The 21,164-nt window shown below is 37.4% G+C and overlaps 1 protein-coding gene across 10 annotated transcripts in view; it reads right to left on the bottom strand.

Moving 5' to 3' along the window:
- Positions 1-21,164, bottom strand: part of LOC109100672 (zinc finger MIZ domain-containing protein 1-like) — a 123,884-nt gene that overhangs the window by 64,249 nt on the left and 38,471 nt on the right. For 5 of the 10 annotated variants that reach the window (XM_042737179.1, XM_042737183.1, XM_042737188.1 and 2 more), the window contains one exon: positions 9,477-9,551. The exons of 4 other annotated variants lie outside the window; for them this stretch is intronic. The gene's annotated coding sequence lies outside the window, so the exon portion shown is untranslated. Of the gene's footprint in view, positions 1-4,782; positions 4,803-9,476; positions 9,552-21,164 lie in introns of those variants that run through there. One more of the 10 variants, XM_042737182.1, reaches the window with a different exon arrangement.

Below are 21,164 nucleotides of genomic sequence, written 5' to 3'. Positions count from 1 at the left end.
ATGATGGGATATACAGTGTGGTTTGAGAACAGAAAAAAAAAACATTTTTAAACAAATAAAAACTGTATGTAATTAATTGTATGTAAACTGATGGAAACAAATTTACCACATACTGTACATTTCCAGAAATGTATTAAAAAAAGACGTGACTTTGCCTCAACAAGAATTGTGTGAGTAAATAATTTGCTACTATTACCTGGCAGAAGAACTGTCCGACAAGCTAACACTCCCATAAGGCATCTGCAGCTGCATAAAACATCTACCTAAAATGAAAATGCTGCTTTATTCACTAAATCACATCTGCAATATTCAAATTAAATTAGCAAATTGGAACACAACTATTAAGCAATGGAAGCTGCAAATCTGCAGTTCACTTGAAGCACAAGATGTTCTTTAGAAACATGCATCATCAGGTTTTACACAAACTATTCTTTAAATCATCGGCTACTTCAAGTGGTGACACTTTAAAGCCTTTGAGCAAATATGAAGAGACAAATCATAGCCTAATTCTTCTAAGTAGTGGTGGATGAACTAAACAGAGTCTAAATAAGTTCATTAAAGCAGCAGGGATAGGCCCTAAAGACCAGAAGGACCTGACTGAATAGATGTTTAGTCCTTTTTGTCGAGTTAGTAATCCAAAGTCCTGTCTCTAAGCCCCCTCTTCTCCCTCACTTCGACACCCTATTCAAACACAACCAACCCAACCCCCTCACAAGAGCAATCTCTTGCTTTCTGCTCTCGTTCTATTTCTCACTTTGGCACGGGCATCTCCAGTGCAATATTTTTGCCTAAAAATGATTAAAAACAGCAGAGAATGAAGGCATTTGTAGTAATGAGCATGCGTAAGCTGCGGTTTGTGGCCGCAGGAGTAATTAAACTCCCACACGGCATCTTGAGGGGCTGAGGAGGTGCGCTCTCCTGAGGCTACTGTGGGCTGCTGGGAGCCGCGCCGCACAGTGCTGCGTGGGGCCTGAGGGACGCTAACAGATGAATCCCTGTCATTAAAAAGGATCACCCGCCTCACGGGAATCGGCTCCTTGCACTGAAAACATCTCTTAAGGAGGAAAGGGCTATCGCAATCTCTAACCCAAACGCAAACATACACACACAAATGCACCCGATTGCCCCTCGCCGGATTTATGCGCTCTGGTTTGTCATCTATTTTCAGGCTTTTGTTCCCTGTCCTCAAATAAAATGTAGGTTTACACTGGTTGGGACACAACTTACTTAGTTCAGCAATCCACAACCATGGGTACACATATCCCTGGGGGCCTTAAAAGGAATAGTTCACCCAAAACTGTAACTAGTCATCATTTACTTCATTTTAAACCTTTAAGCATGGGGGCCAGTGTTGTGGAACCCACTGACTTTAATTGTTTGGAAAAGTTACAGCTTAAACATTCGTCAAAATATCTCTTTAAAAAACATACAGGTTTAGAATGACATAAGGGACCAAAACAAGGTTTTCATTTTTGGAAAGATTTAACCTTAAAGCAGAAATTATGAAAATACTGACATAATAATAATAATAATAATAGTAATAATAATAATTTGTGTTTATTTGTATTAAAATATATTAAATATTATATAATAAAAACATTTTTTATAAAATTAATACTAATAATATTGATAATATTATTATTGATAACAATAATAAAAAAGTAATGATATTAAATTTAAAGCAATTATAAAATAACAGGCTCTATATTCTCTAAAGAAGTGTTTGTCCTATCAAAGTTTTTGTACACTGCTGTCTTCTTTCTCTATATGGAAATGAACATGTGGTAGGTCATATGCATGGTGCCCTTTCCAGCTGTCTATCTATACATAGATGAAACATCCATCTGATTCGTATTCAGGCAGCAGCTGTGCGTCTAATAATTAAGACTGATCAATGCAATGTAGATTGCGCTAACATTTAAACAATAACCTTTCCCTCTAAGGGCACCAAAAACACAAGCCGATAGGGACAGATTGGTGTCGCAGCTCAAAACGTGGCACGTATTTAGAACATACTGAGGTGCCGAGATAAAAGAATGTGCTGTTCTCCATGGCTTTTCAGTGAGCGGGATAAAGCCCTCTTTAAAGGGGATTTGGCCTATCAGGAACATCTATATCTGGAAGCTGATACAGCCACAGAGATTGTAGATCATTTTTCATGTACAAATCTGCTTTGGCTCAGACAAGCAGGCAGGCAGGAGAACAGCAGAGGGCAGGGCGATCACGAACGCTGCATCCAGGAGGAGGGGAGGGTGATGGGGCACTGTCCACCACCATCACCCCTCCCCACATCCACGGCTCCGCCTTGGGCCTTCCTTCCCAGTTGCTCGGCCAGCTGAGCAATCAGGTCAGTCGGCTCTTCCTGCGTCCCCCCTGGTCAATTGTTCCCTCTCCACGCCTCGTGTGCGGCCCGCAGCTGTGGCAAAATGATGTCATAACTGATCCTAAGGCAGGCAGAGTGTCTCGACGTAAACATGGAGCGGGGGTGGAGGGGCTCCAACTGCAGACAATGAGCTGGGTGTTATGCCAATATTTCTGATGATCTCTGCACTTCTCAGAGGAAACGAAAATAGGTTTCCATATTTGCCATTCTTTTCCGGATTCAGCATCAGGTGGGTTTAGCACAAGTCAGCTTCAGAATAAATAAAAACACAGCTTTTTATATAATTGCTACAATCAATACGCTCTCTCAGAGGACTGGTTATTGGGTTGGTGTGTATATCTGCTGCAGCGGGACCATTGTGAAGCCATTATTTTCACTAAATCATTTCTCTAGGAGATAATCCAGGCATTAGCAATGCTTGGGAGCATTTAAACAAGCAGCAACCTGGCCATTTGTAGTCTGTCTCTCGGCGAACAACTAAGCACATACAGAGACAATATTGTTGTAATGCAATATCCACAAACTCTCAGCCAGCGCATTCAGGAAAGCCACACTCCAATAACGCAAGTATAACAAAGCGGAAAATGTAAGTCAGCTCCTTCCACTTGTGGGGTGATTATGATGCCACCAGCTCTAAACAAATCAATCGCTGCATCTGAACATGAGAGGATTTCAAAAGCATGCAGAAAACAGTTTGAACATGTTACAGTGCATGTGGATTTGGAGTCCAACAAGAAAGAGAAATTCAAATCCAGCAGCCTGCCTTTGGGAGGAAAGCACAGACCGCTGGGTTTGTTATGGATATTGTTTGGAAGTCCTTAAAGGAAAACGTGCCGTATGAATGAAGCAGAGCTGCTTTCCTGATGCCGGAGTACAGAGCGTATAAACAAGCAGGTGATTTGATTAGGTGCGTAATCGAGTGAGTACAAGAGGCCGCACTGGTCCTACTCACACCAACACTTAACCAGGACACTGACAAGCTTCCTGTGCTCCTAATGAGAGGCTTTTGAATGGAGCTTGTACTTCAAATACACACATGTAAGCACCGTTGGGATTCTGGGAGTCTTTCTTTTGTCTGATTCTTGTTCTCAGGTTTTCAGGTGCACAATATGAAAAATATATAATGAAACTATTATTGATACCAATAGCGGAATTGTAGCCAATAATTTCAACTGATAATGTGGAATAGAATATTTCAAAATGTGCCTCAAGACCACTGGTTTTATTCATTTGATGTGTGATATATGATGTTTTTCCAGTAATGACCCAATCAAATCATGAATTTATCAAAAAAAATTGTACAATGAAACGTTTCTAATTTGTCAGCAAAATAAAAAGCAGACATTGCCTCAAACTGCCTATATGCATTGTAAAAATGTTCACTGATTGTAAGCTTTTACATAACATCTATTTTGGGAAATTATGATGAATAACAAATTTTTTTATAAATAATAAAAATAAAATAATAATAATAATAATAATAAATAAAAATAATAAAAAGTTAAATAAATTATATATATATATATATAATATATATACACACATATACATATATATATAAGTATATATATATATCAAAATAAATATAAGTACAATATATAATAAAATTCTATAGATAATTCGTAAACATAATACAAAATACATAATACATACATACAACAACATACAATAAATATATATATAGTATATAATATATAGAATATACTACATATATACATATATATATATATTTATACATATATACATATATATATATATACATACATATATACACATATATATATATATAGCTATATATATATATATATACATATATATATGTATATATATATATATATATATAATATATATATATATATATATATTTATAAACTAATAAAATAAAATCTGGCCACAACAACCTGTTATCATGTTATCATTATTGGCATATTTTTAATTTCAAACAGAGCAGCTCACAGAAAGATTCCAGTTCCATTTCAACCCAAGACACCACCATCTTATTTTTCTATAAAATACCAGGATTACCATAGTGGATTCATTCCATGGTGCATGACGCTGTGGTGCAGAATGCTGTTTCATCATTTTCATGTCTTGGATCCTTAAATTAATTGAAAGTTGTTTTAGAGAAAAGCACGTTAATCATTGATCTTCATTCCTTTTACAGCAGTCTATTTCATTTTTATCTGATTCCTTAAATAAACAGAGAAAGCCATCAAACGTAACACACCTTGTCAAAGCAAACACATTAGTAGCAAGGAGTCCACAATAAAGACATGATACTGTAAGTATGATCTACTTCTGCACCTGCTCTAAGCTCTACACACCCCTTTCATAAACAAGAGCTTCTCTTTTAGCACTTTACCTTGGAGCGCTATTGTGCGGAGCGGTTTTGAACAAACCTTTCAATGATATCTGCCATCTTTCCATCTGCGTTGAAATCCAATCACCCGGAAATCACTGAAGAGGCAAATAGAGGTGCAATGATATGATAAATGCAAGAAAAGGCTTTCTAAATTGGCAAATGTTCTATAATTTAAAAGTGCACACAAGTTATTTGTCCAAGAAATTCAACAGGATCTCCAAACAATCTCCTCTGCAAATAGAGGGAGAAAATAAGCTTCACTTGGTGGGTTTCTCCAGCTCGATAGGGCACAGAGGGCATACAGTAACCTGCGTGTTTCACCTCATTTCTCCAGGGCCCAAGGAAACACAGCTAATGATGTAATGAAGTAAACAGCGATTTACATCTCCAGAGCCTGTGCCTACACGAGATGCCCTGGCAGAAGCGAATGAGATCATGTCTCGGCCTGCTCCAAGGACATGAATATTTACAGTTCAGACTGGAACAGGGCTGTAAATCACAAAGAGCCCGAGGTAAACTACAGACCCATTACATGTCTTACTGTCCAAGGGTCAGTTACCAAAGTCTTAATTCATGACATTTATAGGTCACTGTGAGGATCGGTGTTGGGACAGAAATAACTGAAGGTAGCGACACTACTAACTATATTTTTCAGCAGCTTGGTTGTGTTCAAAACAGTAGTTTTTCCAGTTTCATGCTACTTTTTCTAACAACTAGTGATGTCGCGTGACAAAATGAGTGAACTGAAGCAAAAATTAAACATGTTCATTCCAGAACATTTCAGTGATTCATTTATCTGAATGGTTCATATGTAAATAAACTGGTTCCTAAAACATTTTTCTAGTTTTATTCGGTTAAGTGTAAATTTATCTATTCAAGTTGTCAGATTGAGACTATTTAAAAATAAACTACTCCCTTAAATAGCTTCAAATGTAGCCATTCACTTCAAAAAGTGTGACTAAGATGTAGTTAATTTCTGAAACTAAGTAACAGTTTCAAAGCAGCTTCCTCAACACAGGTTTTCGACATATGATTCATCTCAAATCATGAATTATATCAAATGAGATCAGTCGGCTTTGTGTCTGTATCCAGAAAACTTAACCTCCCCGATCTGCTTTTGCCCTCTAATGTTATTTGTCTCAGCTCTCTTCAATCTCCTTAGGAAGGTCGATTCCAGCGCTCATCTGTCTGCACAAGCAAGGTTAAAAGTACACATGAGGTGTGGCGGCGGGAGTTCGCTATGGCCAAGCACTGAGCCTGAGAAATCAAGTATGTTATTTATGAACCATTCAGCCATTGATTACACTCACCTGGGCACAGGGTGAAGCATGCAAGGTGCCCGTAACACTGGTGGCCCTACCGGGAATTCATTTGTTGTTCAAACTGCCACAGTATCCTTTATTATACCATTAACATGGCCATACCACTGTCACAAAATCAACTTTGCCAGAAGGTTAAGGACAAAATATAACCTGCACACACTGATAGTATCATTTGTTCGTTTGCACTGTTTTTATGCTATAGGCCTACTTGTGCAATGCAGATAATAGTAGAAGCACACCAAAAAATCTGTACTGAACACAATCTGCATGCCTGGATTTACCCATCTTCTTGTATGTGGTTCTAGGTGTCACGACAGTCTAGAGTTCCAAAAAGACAGACTACCACAATCTGACATACTTTACTGGGAGTATCGCTCCACCAAAGCAGACAACTAAATCAGTTCTTTAAAATGACAAAAGTAAGTTTGTCTACACATATGGATTTTTAGAAATTTCCAATGCACTTTTCCATCATTTGATCATGACATGAAGAATTACAATCAATAGAAAATTGTAAACCAAATTTCAGTTTACCACCAGCTTTCTCTGAGCAGTAATGGCGCAATGGTGCAACGTTAACTAGCTTAAGTGAACAATGTACAATCTAAATCCTAATCTTAATAAATATGTGTCTAATTTTAGAGTTAAAATATGTTATGCAATATTGATTCTTAAGTAAATTTCTCTTATTTTAAAGGGAGAGTTCAGTTAAAATCATTTAACCTCATGTTATCCCAAACCTGTAGGACTTCTGCATTAAATAAAACAAGATATCTTGAAGAATGTTTGGGGTCTAAACAAAATTGAACCCAACAGAATTCATTCTTTTAATGTATGGACTAAAAAAAACACACATAAAAATAAAGTCTGGTAAAACTAGATTGCGGGTGGATAGTAAATAAGACAGAGGTGAAATACTGCACACTGCCTTTGAGAATCGAGCAACATAATGGTTAACTAATAATAAATATCAGAGGAACAGCATAAACTCTTCTGATTGGGTTTTTAGAGATGTGGGGTTTCTAAAGAAAAGAAAAAACAATCTGATTTATTTAAAATGTTAGTTTTGTTGACTTTTGCCACTCATGGGCAGACCGGATTTATCCCTGCTTCTGTTCTGTCTGAGCTTTCTGATACTGTTTGTAGTGCAAGAAGCAGTCAAATTAATCACTGAAATCATAAACCCATGTTAAACATGTGACTTGATATGAAATCATTCTGATTATAGCAAAAAATAATCCTAACCGCATAGTCCATCTAAATGACCTATAGAATCATTGTTAAACAAACATCCTGATGGGCAACCTACTAGCTCTCTGGAACTGCCTGTCATGCATGCACACAGATTTGTGGGTTTGTGGTATGATACGGAAATTTATTCCTGCACAAATGTTAAAAGACTGCCACGGTTTCAATATTAGATCAAAATAAAAACATGATTAACTTATTACGACTGGATGTTTTCCTGGCTGCGGCAAAAATCTCAAGGACTTCATAGAGGTTCATAGAGATTTCTTTGATGCTCTCAGTCAAATGGCCAGTGTTCGGTGCGCAGTCTCAGCTTTGCTTCTGACATTCGAGGGTTGGAGCTATTTTAAGGAGACCCCAGTGCCTCTGGCAGGTCCACCACACGCCACTGTACAGCGGCTTCCTTAGAGCTGAAGAATGGCTCCATTATTCCCCCACAAACACATATACTTTCACAGAGATCAACCCACTTCTGACCTGATCTCACTGAAACCCACCACTATCAGAAATTCCCCCGTTTTGTGAAGGTGGGAACAAAACAGAACTGAATGAATCACTGAATAACTAGAGCGAAGGTTGAAAATAGACCTTTCTAAGAACATTTTAATGAGTTTATTCATTTATCTTAAAGATTTTACCTTGTGAAAGGCCTTTATAATGCATGCAGCAATTAATAAGCCTTGGAATTATTTAATTATTTTATATTGACTGATTTTTTTTTCCCTTTGGTGAAGATTGTGTCCAATTACACAACTAAATGATTCATAATCTTTCAGTTCAACAAAATAATTGCCAGTCACATGCCAGGACAGACAGTAAGTTTTCATACAATCTTTTCATACTTAAGACTTATAAAGTGCCTTTATCAAAGAGGATGTTAATTATTTACTTAAGCAAATGCATGCATATATATATATATATATATATATATATATATATATATAATATATATATATATATATATATATATATATATAATATATATATATATATATATATATATATACACACACACACAAAACTTTTGAACAGCAATACATTTTGTCTGCAATAAATAAAGCAGTCTCTAAAATCAACTGAAAACCATATGGTAGCTTTGTAAAATCTCTATAAAGCTTAAAAGAGAAAAAAAAAAACATGTGTTTCATCATTCTGCCACTCGTTCTGCCACCAAGTCAAACATGAACCCATCCACAAATATATAGCCTGCCCCATGTGTTTACGCGAGTGTGTGTTTGTGTACATGTGTGTGTGAGCATCAGGAAATACCAGGCCAAGCATTCCAGCTCGTCAGCACCTCTGGCCCTCATGTGACCGGAGATACACAGCCCAGATTGTGTGTGCAAGTTTGCTCAAGAAGCATGATAAGAAAATTTAGTAAATGTGAGGGAGCGGGAGGGCTAAAGGAAAGATAATCTGATATGCATGACTTGTGGTTTCTACTAGCGCCTCTCTTTTCTTTGCCCTGGCAGAAATGGCAGTTTGCATCCATAATTTACAGGCTTCTCTTCTCCCTCTTCTCCTGGCAATCTGGCCTTTATGGCTCCGCCTCCTTGCAAACTCATTAGCATAATCTAGATGCTACTAAAAAAAAAAGTGTAAAACACATTTTCACCTTCGAGCTGTTCCATGTCTCATCGGTACACAAGACCAGGCAGAAAGCGGTGAACATATTAAAGGCTCAGGATGAAACACTTCATGTCACATGTGCCGTTTAGACAAATGTCTCTGACTGCCTGCAAAAACTAATTTTTTCCCCCAAAGAATCTCACATCTCAGTAATTGTGCGTGCCTTTAATAATCACGTAAAAAAAAAAAAAAAAAAAAACTGACACTGACGTTGTAAGGGGGAACAACAAAGCAGCGAGTGATTTGAGAGGCCCCGCTGCTAATTATGACTCATGTTATACAGAGCGTTCTGCTGCTGCTCAAAAACACTAAATAAATTTGTCGTTTGACTGTGCTCGAGAAATATGAGTGTCTGACACGATAGCATGCGTGCTTTCCAGTTTTTAGCACCAATTACGCCATTCTAGTTAATTCAGGAAAGTTGTTTTGAAGATAACACCATGCGAGCGGCACGTGTGTGTGCAAATCTGCGATTAGGTGAACAATCATTAGCAGAAATGAGCAGTGAAGGATCATCAGTCAAAGTGCTTACCGGAGGATGCAGTAGATTTCTTTGTTCAGTGTTTGGCAAATACACTCACATATCCTCATCAATCACAGAAGTGATCTGGAAATTAAAATAAGGACACATTATATTAATCCTCTGCCAAAGTAAATGGTGTGCACGGTTACATATGTTGTTCTCAGTATTCATAATCCCCCGTTCTGTACCTTCCCTGCTTGATAATGTCACAATGAACCATTGTGATCAGTGGCATTTATCAACTAGTATAGGAGACAATCTAACCATTATAGTGATGATATAGAATGGCAAATGTAAGATTTTTCATAAACAATAGCCAAATATAGCCTAATTACAAGAAAAAAAGCTTTCTTTAATAACATTAAAAAATGCTGAGTATTCTTTGCCATTCCATGATGTCACAACCAGCACACCAAATAAAAAGTAAGACTAAAATAAAAAACACATTCATTGGTTAAGGAGCTGTGGAAGAAGCTGACTTGCCTTCAGAGTCCTGATCACCCTGTCTGGGTTTACAGTATGTTGCAATAACGACAGGCTGACTGTAATTTATACCTTACTTAATGTATGCGAAGGGGGCGTGATTTAAGTAACAACAACAAACATTTATGTCCTGTCTAGACCACAATACAGATTACCTACTACAGAATAAATCACACAATGAGATTTAACAACATATGACATCTTATGAGTTTTAAAGTCATTTTACAACTTTTAATTTACACCAATAAATGTTCTGGAAAAAACAGACTAATTTGCAGACAAACCCTGGAAGCTTTTATAGCACTAATGTAGCAAGATGAAGAAACGTACAGTACTAAATTGCACAGACAACATTCTTCACTCCAGCTCAATTATAACCGATAAGCAAAATCATCCACTGTGATTATTTAATGGACACATCCTCGACTCAAACAGTCAGGGTTCAAAGAAAATCCAGGATTCCCCACTGGCACTGACGTAAATATGATAATTCTGACATGACTTGAAGGCAGCAATAATCTGCTCATATAAAACTTTCTGTCTTTGTTTATCTTTCTCATCAGCTTCTACAGCTCCACCATCCATATCCTGTCATGCAACTGTCATTGAGCCTGAATAAATGGATTTATAATCTAAAGGGAAAAAGTGACAATCTGTCTGATTCTCCGGCCTCCACATGCAACTGGAGTGCAGGGTCTATTAGGTGTGTTTATTGCTTGAATTCCTGCTATCAACCCCTACGGACCCATATAGCTGTAATTTCATATGAATATTTCAAGTCAGCTTTTGGAAAAGCAAAACTACTGATATCCTAATGGGATCATGCTTTGACTATTAATGGACTCGTTTATCCTGACTGTATTTCTAATACCCACATACCACTTTTCATACACCAGAATATTGTAATTGTGTCAGGTCACAGTGACTACAGATACCAGAATGATGATAATAAAAATAATAACAACTTCCACACAGTATGCTATTAAATTGCACTCAAATCTGGTTGGCCGCTGTGACCCTCTCATTTATTTTCTTATTTCTGAGTCAAATTAAATTGGACATATCCTTTTAATTAACAAAATGCTCTACAGTACTTGCATTAAGCATTTGAGAACAGAAAAAAATGTGAAGTGCACATTAACGTCCTACTCAGAGAACATCCGCCAGTGTTATTCCAGACACGATGCCCAAGGACTTACCGAAATAAGGTTTAGACACGAGGATGTTATAGGTTATTCCTTAAGGACTGCCACTGCTCCAGATTTCATTGGGCTACTACCGTTTTAATTGGTACAATTAGGTTATCGAAACCCACATCTGATGAAACATCCAGCATCATAATAAAATGAAGTTAAAAAACATTTTATATATGATTTTTTTTATGATTTTTTTTATATATATATATATATATATATATATATATATATATATATATATATATATATATTATATAAAGAATAAATGTATGGAAAAATCTATAATAAATTTAAAACACATTTAATATATTCTAATAAAAATAATAAATGCACGTCTTTTTGAAACATTTAAATAACAGTTAGTCAACATTTATAATAACAACCAATAATAATGAATACAAAAATCCCTGCATGAACATGAAACTGTGACAAAGCGAGTATCAGAAAATATGACCTTCAGGCTGGATGACTGATCTGGAGTCACTCAGCATGAGAGAAACCTATGAGATGGACTGATACTAACAATAAAGGAAAGACACAGTCGGGATACAGGAGGCCCGAGACAGCAAAGGCATGATTATCCACACTTTCACGGTCACGGAGCACAAACTGAGAGCCGTCTATAGCCGACCTCCTATGGTTCTTGGACTGCAGTGGCGCTCAGATGGGCTGCTGGATTGGGGTGCATTGTCTGTGCTCCACACTCATTAGCTGAGTCAAGGAGGGACTTACTGGGGTGTTTAGCTCGTCGGGTTTGTGTGGCAGCTCAACAAGCTCTCCCAGCTGGAGTACGGCTCTCACATCACAGCTGCACACTTACAATTAGTGCAGGTGCAGCGGAGGAAAGACCAGGCACAACACAGACAAACACACAAAGATAGAAAACACACACTTACAGAGGTGTTGCACACCACCGATGAGGGTTGTTACATGTAAAACAAAGCACTGATGATTCAAAAACCAGCTCATTATAAAAATACAACACAAAACAAGAAAAACTGATTCTGAATAAAGTGGGTTTTCTTTGGTTTTGACAGTGAAAAGTCAAGATGTGCGTGTTTTGCCTAAATGGTTATGACCTTTACATGATAAACGCTTAGCTTAAGGCATTTACATTAACTTACACATCATTAAGAATAATCAGTGTGATCAAGCATGTAAACTGAATTATAATAGATTTTAGTATGAAATCGTCTTTCAGTTGCATGTTTAAATACACTTTTGTTGTTCCTATCTAAACCAAAACTAGCATTCCATTAGGAAGCTAAATTGTTCTGGATGAGATAATGCACCAACTGCATCATTTTCCAAATATTTGAAGAGAAAAATAGAAGCTGGGCTTGTGTTTTCCCCCTCAATCTCATATTGATCCAAAGAGGCTTGCTTGCAAAACATTATCACAAAACTGAGCACGGAAACAAATTACATGACAAAAGCAGCCATTGATTTGCGAATTGTTTATTAAGGGGAAACTAAAAGTAAAATGAATTCCAGCATTTTAAGCTTTGTTTCTCAGACACACACTGAGGCAATGCAGAAAGCTGGAATGCCGAGGCTGTCTTGCATCTGGAGTCGTCTCTGATGCATGCCATAAAAGATGCCATTAAGCAGAATGGGCCGGCAAAACACACAAAATGCAGATCTGAATAATTCATTTAGGGCTCAACCCGCTGGAGGGACATCTCTTTTTTCCCCAATTGGTTTTCTGCATCAAAATCGTAGCATATATTTGCTCTGACTGAAAAAAAGGCACAACACAAGCATTCTGCGGACATACAAATTAGCAAGCAGGTGTCTTCACATGTGGTGCAGACCTTTATTTTTCTCTGTACAGTTCAATAGAGACTGCAGACTGTTGTCTGCCTTATTAGGCTCTTTTCCAGGGGCAGTGGGTAATGAGACTTCACACAGACAATAAAAAACTCACAGCCAATCACATGAGAGTGATGCAAGACATCTGTCACCATGTTTTCCGCAGCTCTAATTTACTCAGTAACTGTAGTAGGCAAGATACACTCTAAGAGGGTCATCAGTGAAGAAGAAAAAGCTAATGTCAGTCTTCAGTGTAACAGTTACATGCTCTTCCATGTTATAAGGCACAGATTTTGATATAGGCACATTTCATAGAGTTTGTACACACACACACACAAAAAAAAAAAAATCTGTAGATTTTTAAAATAATAAATATTAGTTGCATGATAATTTTTTTTTTTTTAAATATATACATATAAAAACATGATTTAAAATAACTGCTCTAGTGATAGTATTCAATATTTCAAGGATTTTAATACACTTATAAATTGTTCTAAATATATCTAGCTAATCTAGCTATGTATTTATAATGATAAAAATAAATGTATTATTATTGATTATTATGATTATTATTATTGTTGTTGTTTCAGTATTTCAATAAGAATTTCTTATTTTTAATTGAGAAATTGTCTAATGTTTCCCACGTCCATATAAATCCTGGATACCGCAGATGAGTTTCAATCTAAGGAAAAACATGTTTTTTCTCAATCAAAATGACTTTTGTCTGAGACAGTGGTAAACAAGCGCAAAAAAACACATTTAAAAAGCATCACTGGCAGTAAACAGATTGACTGAGTTAAAGATCCAGTGATGCAAAGTGCAAATGTGTGCATATGAAACCAGAGGGAGCCAGGAACAAAATCAAGAGAAAGGAACCAGAATCAAGATCGAAACTAGTCCCACAATGTGTTTCCAGCAAACAGAGCACTGTAACTCTACACATTCCAGCAACATAGCTAAAGATTTTTAATTACTTTGCTCGGCAGCTGGAAAATGCCACAGTAGCCCAAAAGTTCACAAGGCCCCTTTCATTCAAACTCCAGTTATACAGGCAAGTGTCCAAGCCTGCCAACCACTAAGCATTCAGCTGGGCCTCCACCAGCGGGCCAAGTTGAGCAGACAGCCACAGCCATGCGCACAAGAGCAAGGGGCTTGCTGACACATCCACAACCCTGACGCAGGGCAGAAAAATGCACAGACCCACTCCAGCCTTTTCTTTGCGGCCGAGCTTGAACGCACCCAACAATTACAGAGCTATTTTCTCTGGAAGGGCAATTCCCTGTTTATTGGTATCCGCCTGTCAAAGGCTCTCCCTGTCAATCCTCAGCAGGAGCCTTCCAAGTGGTCAATGGGAGAAGATTGAGTGTAACTCAACAAAAATGAGTGGGATTCCGGTTTACTCTGGGATGATCCACCAGCATCAGACTAGAGGGTTAAAACAAGATGGTGACATGAGCGCTAGCTTGTAATTTCCAATACCGGCAGTTAAAAAAATGACAGTAGTGTTAAATGGAGGGAATAGATGTGCTGATGTGGCATTCAGACTAATGTTGTGACACTTTTTACTTCGCTTTTACACACTATTTAACCTTTCCTATGTGAGAAGAAGTCCCAGTCTTCTCTAATGGGTGGAATATTTGTGTCAGGAAGATTAAACTCAAATAAATCTATAAGAAAAAGCATCTACAGAAACAATGTTTACTGTGAAGAAACCGCATGAAATCCACTGCGCACATAGAAAAATAATTTGGTGCTTTTGGAAAACAGCTTCCACCCTAGTTTCATCACCTCACTCTCCCTTTGTTAGAGCTCGGAAATGCCTGAAGTTAGGAATGAAAATACTGGCATGTCCCTGCAGCTCAGTGAGAGAGAATATTTCTGCAGCTGCGGAGTGAAGTCAGCACATCAGAACAGAGCCAGCAGGCCAGGTTTCCTCCACAGATAACCATGTTAACCTAAAGAACATAAACACCCACCTCACGTTTCACCGCGAAAGCATGTGTGCCATGAGGTTACGAGGCAATCTTTAGGTAGCACCGAACACGATGCTATAATTTCTGACGATACAAAAAAAATGTGTCATGTATGTGCCTTCCAAATGACATTGGATTCTGGTTTTCGTGTTCACACTCACATTTACATGAAAGCAAGAAATCTGTAGAACCAAACGTCAATGAAAGGCTTTGAGAAATGCATGCTGGGAGCTCCATCAAATATAAGTCAACAGCAGGTTCAGGCCATCAATCTAACCTTTGGCATGCAAGAGGCGCTGGCAGCCTGACACAAAAAATCTCTCAGCATTTTGCTTTGATTTGAATTCAGCTCCCACAGTTCAGATGTCACTGATACTTTGGCACATTTTGGATGTCAGAGGGACTACAAACAAGATTTTTATATAAATATAAATTTAACAAAGTAAAATATTTCAATATATCCATGGTAAATAATTCCAAGGTCAAAAATAAAATAAAACAAAAACAGTGAGGAATTTATATATATATATATATATATATATATATATATATATATATATATATATATATATATAGAGATATATAGAGAGAGAGAGAGAGAGAGAGAGAGAGAGAGAGAGAGAGAGAGAGAGAGAGAGAGAGAGAGAGAGAGAGAGAGATCTATATATAGGCAGACAAGCACTCTTTGTATGTTTAGTAATGCCACATTGCTTATTGTCATAAAAATCTTTTATTAAAATATATAAATATACCATGAGCTGCATACAAAACACACATATCGTCATAGTCATTTGTCTATTTGCTTTCATATTACATGTGTAGAAATATATTTCACTCGATTTTTTTTTATACGGAAGAACTAGAGAGTGAACACGTTCTGACTCAGATAATACTTGCAAACGTGGAAGAAAACGGACACTCCAGATCACATAATTCAGTGGAGAATTAATAGAAATTATATTAAGAACATGTGACAATAAATCTGTTCTCAGATACCAAAGATAACAAGAACTCAGCATCCACTCTCTTCTCTCTCTGAATCACTCGGAATACTCTTCTTCGGTGTTTGTTTACACTGGTTTTTGAAACAGTGCCACCACTCTTTGCCTTTTTGTGCAACAGCAACTGCTCCATGCATGTGATCTAAACTCAAATCTGATTGGATGGCCCGTTTCATTACGGAGCGATGGGTGTGATGAAAGAAATCGACACACACAGGACGGAAAAAAAAATCTTCGCTTTTTCAAACCGCAAATGATCACGCCTGGTGTAAATAACCCCACAGGGATCTATTGTTTCGATTCAAAAGCATTATCGTGCCAAACATTCATGCCAAATTGTCGCGTTCAGTGTTAAAAGCCCTTAAGGTTGAAGTTAGAAGACCTCCGAGTCAGAACAGATGTTTTCTGTAGTTGACGGCTGATTCAGTTTGCTCACGTCACTTACATCAGCAGGGGTCAGACTCTTCTTTCAATTCAATTTAAACCGCATATTATGTTGCAGCTCCTAATAAAGCAACCATCCAACTGGTGAGTGACTTTATGTACTCACCAAAGCCAATTTTTACTTGCATTTGGCACGAGTGTTATTTTAGGAGCCTGACTGTATGTATACGACAGGGCTCATTCTCAGCACCATGTGACCGACTATAGTTGCGTACACTGTCAGAATGAGGTGCTCGTAAGATATAACTACCGCAGCCCTGGAATGTGATCGTTGCCATTGGATGTGGTGGTTTCATGACCTTATTGTCATTCCTCTCTGCTTTCCTATTAAGTGCACTGCTCCCAGTAATTTTCGATGAGTCAAGCTGCCTGACTGACGCACTCCAATTAGGCCCTGGCTAACAGAGCCCTTAACTCCAGCACACGCTGTACTTCAGGCATGCACGCAGCCGGGCCTTTTTAGCCAATGACAGCAGGGTGACGGTGATGACATCGAGATGGCCTGCTTGGAAGCCTGCGGGCCGCACTAAGGAGACAGAAATATCTCCCTTTGACAGACATGGATACATGGTGCTACGCGTGCAGCTGTCTAAATGTTGCCTCTTTTTGTATCTCACTGGCTCAGGCGCTATCTTTCTCTCTTGATCCCTCACTCACTCTCTTGCTCTCTCTCATTCAATCAACTTAAGCACACTGACTTTTTGTCTGCAGCTGAGGCGAGGGGTCAGCGTTCGGAGGCCAACCTTTAGACACAAGCATTTGAGATGGATGAGGTTGGGGCGGTTACTGGAGCCTGAACACAACCCACAGACAACCTCAGACGTTCTCAATTAATCAGGTCATGGTGCAGGGAATAACTCACTCTTTGGTATCTGGGTCTGGACGGTACAACAATCTGTTGCAGCTCATGCAACTATTTGCCTCTCAAAACAGTTGAAACTGTGCTTGTGCATGTGTGAAATATCGGAGAACGTCAGCAGATCGCTTGTGACAGTTAACCTTTATAGCTGAATGTGTGGTAATGCTAAGCATTACAACTTGGCTCCAAAACTCTAAGCAGTCTTATTAATCTTACAAAAATGTATTCAATTCCTGTTACACCCCCTCCCCCCAAAAAGCAAAAATTATAATTTTATGATAATTATGCAAATTCCTCCCTTGATTCTCATTAACATGGTGCATCAAGACAAGTTTCTTTCATAAGTTGAAGGCAGAAAATAAAAAACTACTAAGTATAAACATTTTACTATTTAAACAGTTATTTTTTCGCATTACAAAAATGAATTGAGGTAAAAATGTGTTTAATTATAATGAAAATGTCACAAAGTAAAACATCTTGCCAAAGATAAATATAATTATTTTTATTATTATTATTATTATTATTATTATTATTATTACTATATATATTTTAAAAACATTTTAAAGTATTATTAAAATTTAATAAATAACAAAACTGTATAACATAAAATGTATAAATTCTCATTAACAATGCATTGAGTCAATTGTATATAATAATATAATTATAATTGATATAATAAAAAATAAAAAAATATACAAAAACATAAAATATAACATTATAAATCAATTTAAAACAAATGTTTAAAAATGATTATTACATATTATAATAATATACAATTCTATAATATAAAATGAGAGCCAAGAGGAGCTACTTGAACAACTGTCCTATTCCTGTAATCACTTCCATTCAAAGAGTTTTTGAACTCCTTATTATTATAAATTAAGTGAAATTCCACACTGTAATCAGAAGTTTAATAGTCAGTTAGCTAGACCCTCTGCTAATTAAACACATATCAGAGGCCCCTTCTCCCTCCCTCTCTGTGCTTCATTAACACAAGCGCAAAGACCTTAAAATCAGTCTGGATGTCTTTCAAGCGCTCCTCCTCTAAAGGTGTGGTGCTACAGGAGGCCTCGCTGGAGATGGAATCATTTTCATTCAGCTCTTGAATGCCCTGCTGCTTTAAAATGCATACCACATTCCTCTTTCCTCGTAGACAATCAGAGACATCCTTACTGACACTATAAAATTTCCCCATCATCTCAGAACTTAATTGCTTTGTTACTGCAGTTCTGAGAGACTGAATGCTGCCCCACATCTGTGGGTCCTTCTGGGGGCCTTGAACCAAAGGTGGCAACGGTACCCAACCTGGGGAGTCCAGGGTGGGGGAAACCAAGAAACTTGGAACATCTGTCTTTCTTTATGGAGTCTATAAAGAGCTCAGAGTTGGAAGAAGAGAATGAAAATATATGATTAGAGGAGTAGTATGAGTACGCTGGATGTAATGCGTCGGGATGACTGCTGTCAGATACAAGTAAAATGTAGGTTTGTCAAATGAGAGCATCCAATCTGGTGCACACCGCCTGCTACGGATCACACATAAAAACTGGAAGTGCAATAAATACACATTTTAATGTTGGTCTGGGCAGAATCATAATAGGCTCAGATTTTCTATCCAACAGACTGCATCAGTAAATCAACTCCAGATAGTTCTGCCAGCGAGCAACACCAACAACGTGAACGCCCTAAATCACCAGCAAATAAATGAGAGAAATTCATATAATCAGTGCAGCTGGATGAGACAGTATGTTCTGATAATTCAAGGCTTTGTCTGAGTTCAGCCTCCACCCCAATAGTTCTCAAGCTCTTCCAGGGATTCAGACCAGAACAACTACTAGGAAGCTATTGGCTCCAAGTATGAAATATTTTGGATCCAAGTGACTTTTTTTTAGATGTCTGAGGGAAAACAAGCTGAAGGATCAATTCACATTATAGATTTGGTTGAATAGTTCTAAAAACAACAAAAACTAAACAAAAACAAAAAAATGAAACAAAAAACAAAACAAAACAAAACCAAAAAAAACACGAAACAACAAAATAAAACAAAACAAATCAACAAAACAAAATATAAAGCATAAAATTAACACCACTATAATGGTGCTCATTTCATTTTTAATCCAAAAGAACTGAAAAATGATTCAGTGAATGAGTCAGTAACAGCTTAGAGTGATTCACTGGATAAATGAGCCTGATTCAACCACCATTCTGAATCTTTCTAACTGGCTCAGTACAAAGAAGGGGTGGGGGGGGGCAGGTTAATTCTGGATCTTCCTAGATTTTATACTGTCTTATTACAATTTGACAATATATAATATAAAACTGATCTTTGACAGTCTCTATATTAAAATGATGTTCCTATTATGCCAGCCAGATTTCTCTTACGCATATGCACACTGAGAGCCTATATCTCATACATCTCAATCTGTGCAACACTGTGTGCTAGTGATAATATCTGGAGACGCATTCAGATAAGTAATTCGCATATCCTGTGCAGATGAATAGTACGCAGGTTTGTAATTGTGTAAGCAATGCAGCGATTTGTTTTTGTTCACTCAGACCCTGAGGGCTGGCACTCTTCACACGGCACAGCCCGGGAATGCCAGGAACTACACAATTTGTGATATTATTCAAATGAGCACATTGTTTTCCTGTTTACTGACATGAATGGGGGGGCACAACTCAACAAGATTAAATAATTCAGAAACAATCAGCTTCTGCGTGAAAGTAGCATTTGAAATGTATTGCTCAAATTATTGAGCCATTAATGCATGTGTCCACTCTTGATGCACTGTATATTACACTCATTCATCATGGCTGCATGGCCTGGCAGGCTAACAGAAAACATCTTTTGTAATCATATAGCTTCCTGTCAAGGGTAGCAAACACGTCTGTGCATTTAATGATTCAGATGTTAGTTTTTATTGGCGAGGAAGTGACAAAGGATATCTTGACTGCTATGGCAACATATACATAACATAATGGTTTTTAAAGTAAAGTCAAGCTTTTTTTCCCACTGTGGAACACAATGTGAAATGATTAATAATGTTCTAGCTATTCTTTTCCACACAAATCACAATAATCGAAACCTAAAGCTTTAAAGTTCCAAAAAAGACACATTTTTCCAGTGAGCTGAGTTTCTAAAATCAATATGTTACAAGACTACATGCATGCTCACATGTATGCTGTGTTCTTGACTATCAGCTTTGGCATAGTGTCAAACTCTGACCGCTATCAGGATGCTAGCTTTCATTGGCAAAAACGCAACACAGATGCACAGTCCTCAGCCTCTTCACCTCCAGAAGTGAGATGAAGAACATCCCAGCCTAAGCTTTCATTTCCCTTCCACACAAAAAACATATTTCCAGAGGAATCACCACATCTGTCCCGCATTGAACAGTCAGTGCTCTTCATGAATGCACTTTTGGCATGGATAAAAGGGATATTTCAGCTTGTTTCAACACCTTCCATTCAAAAGGGGTGTTGAACTTAATCTGAGCCAACAATGAAAAAAAGTAAAGTAACTTGATGGCAAACCTCCATTAACAACAACAAAGTGCCAGTATATAGGCGATTCTTGGCAAAGCTGTATTATTTGACTCAGAGTGAGGCTGATGTATTATAGTAGCAGCTTTGTTTCATAGGTTTTTTTTTTGGTGATAAATCAGTTTTTGGTTGACGCATATTAGGTACACAAATTTACAGTCAAACAAACTGCAGTAATAAATCAAACGTTCAGAAGTCAGGTTCATTTCTGTGATTCGGTTCATTCAGATGAACGAAAATTCAGTTTGTTTTAAATGATTCACCAATTCATTACCTATAAAGAACACTTTATAGTCTTTTTGTCGAGAAATGTTTACTTAGATGCTGCTGTTCTCAACTTCAACTTAATTAGGCTGTTTTCTATTTTATAAGATGTCTTTTGTGTAAAT

The sequence above is a fragment of the Cyprinus carpio genome, chromosome B13, assembly GCF_018340385.1.
Source record: "Cyprinus carpio isolate SPL01 chromosome B13, ASM1834038v1, whole genome shotgun sequence".
NCBI lineage: Eukaryota > Metazoa > Chordata > Actinopteri > Cypriniformes > Cyprinidae > Cyprinus > Cyprinus carpio.
This window is presented reverse-complemented; position numbering and strand designations above follow the sequence as displayed.